Below are 2,028 nucleotides of genomic sequence, written 5' to 3' on the forward strand. Positions count from 1 at the left end.
TACACTTTATTATTATTATTATGACTAGAAAAAGGTTACATAAAAACATTAATGGTAGAACATATAAGTTTATGTACATGAAGCGCATTATGTAGAAGCATTGTAGATCATAAGGTAGTGTTCAAAATTGGGTGTAAACAGTGAGAGACAGTGAGAGACAGTGAGAGAGAGAGACAGTGAGAGAGACAGTGAGAGAGAGACAGTGAGAGAGAGAGAGTGAGAGTGAGACAGTGAGAGAGAGACAGTGAGAGAGAGACAGTGAGAGAGACAGTGAGAGAGACAGTGAGAGAGACAGTGAGAGAGACAGTGAGAGTGAGACAGTGAGAGAGAGACAGTGAGAGAGACAGTGAGAGAGAGAGAGTGAGAGAGAGAGTGAGAGAGAGTGAGACAGTGAGAGAGAGACAGTGAGAGAGAGAGACAGTGAGAGTGAGACAGTGAGAGAGAGACAGTGAGAGAGAGACAGTGAGAGAGAGACAGTGAGAGAGAGACAGAGAGAGAGAGACAGTGAGAGAGAGACAGTGAGAGAGAGAGAGAGAGACAGTGAGAGTGAGACAGCGAGGGAGAGACAGTGAGAGAGAGACAGTGAGAAAGAGACAGTGAGAGAGAGACAGTGAGAGAGAGAGACATTGAGAGTGAGACAGTAACAGAGACAGTGAGAGAGAGACAGTGAGAGAGACAGTGAGAGAGAGACAGTGAGAGTGAGACAGTGAGAGAGAGAGACAGTGAGAGAGACAGTGAGAGAGACAGTGAGAGAGTGAGACAGTGAGAGTGAGACAGTGAGAGAGACAGTGAGAGAGACAGTGAGAGAGAGACAGTGAGAGTGAGACAGTGAGAGAGACAGAGAGAGAGAGAGAGACTGTGAGAGTGAGACAGTGAGAGAGAGACAGTGAGAGAGACAGTGAGAGAGAGACAGTGAGAGTGAGACAGTGAGAGAGACAGTGAGAGAGAGACAGTGAGAGTGAGACTGTGAGAGTGAGACAGTGAGAGAGACAGAGAGAGAGAGAGACTGAGAGTGAGACAGTGAGAGAGACAGTGAGAGAGACAGTGAGAGAGAGACTGTGAGAGAGAGACAGTGAGAGAGACAGTGAGAGAGAGACAGTGAGAGAGACAGTGAGAGAGAGACAGTGAGAGAGACAGTGAGAGAGAGACAGTGAGAGTGAGACTGTGAGAGTGAGACAGTGAGAGAGACAGAGAGAGAGAGAGACTGTGAGAGTGAGACAGCGAGAGAGACAGTGAGAGAGACAGTGAGAGAGAGACAGTGAGAGAGAGACAGTGAGAGTGAGACAGTGAGAGAGAGACGGTGAGAGAGACAGTGAGAGAGACAGTGAGAGAGACAGTGAGAGAGACAGTGAGAGAGAGACAGTGAGAGAGAGACAGTGAGAGAGAGACAGTGAGAGAGACAGTGAGAGAGAGACAGTGAGAGTGATTTTATTTATGTCAATTTCTCGCGAAAACATTTTTTTTCAATGCTGACTGGTGCGTGGTGTCTTTGGTGCGTGGTTCGCACATGACTGTGGTGTCCAGCTCAAGTTGTGTCTTCCGCGTGTGATGTTTGAAGTGGGCCTATTTAGACGAAGCTAAGTAGATGGGGAGTACGAACATCAGCAGATTCCACGATTTTATGATCCTACCGGCAGAGGCTGTCAAGTGGTCTTGCATGAACCAGTCTGTCCGATCAAGTCAAGGTGTGATTTTCGCGTTTTACTTACACGCCTGTATTCTCAGCTCACAACTCCTCACAAAAACCCTCAAAGAAAAGTGACATTGCACGTGTCGGAAAGATGATAGGAAAGAATTGAGACCTCAGAATAGGGTCCTTTTAATTAGAGACGATAAACCAAAGCACAAAGAATACGACAACACAGCATTACGTGTATTTTTGGAACGCGATCTGTTTCTCGTGAGGCACGCAATAAGGACGCCCCGGTGGCTTATAGCTACACGAAGCATCTAGTGGGCAACGAATTCTGATTTTTTTTGTTTTTGTGTGTGAGTAAGAACATTTTTTATGTGCACCCCAACCCCCTC

The sequence above is a fragment of the Littorina saxatilis genome, linkage group LG8 (genome assembly GCF_037325665.1).
Source record: "Littorina saxatilis isolate snail1 linkage group LG8, US_GU_Lsax_2.0, whole genome shotgun sequence".
NCBI classification, from domain to species: domain Eukaryota; kingdom Metazoa; phylum Mollusca; class Gastropoda; order Littorinimorpha; family Littorinidae; genus Littorina; species Littorina saxatilis.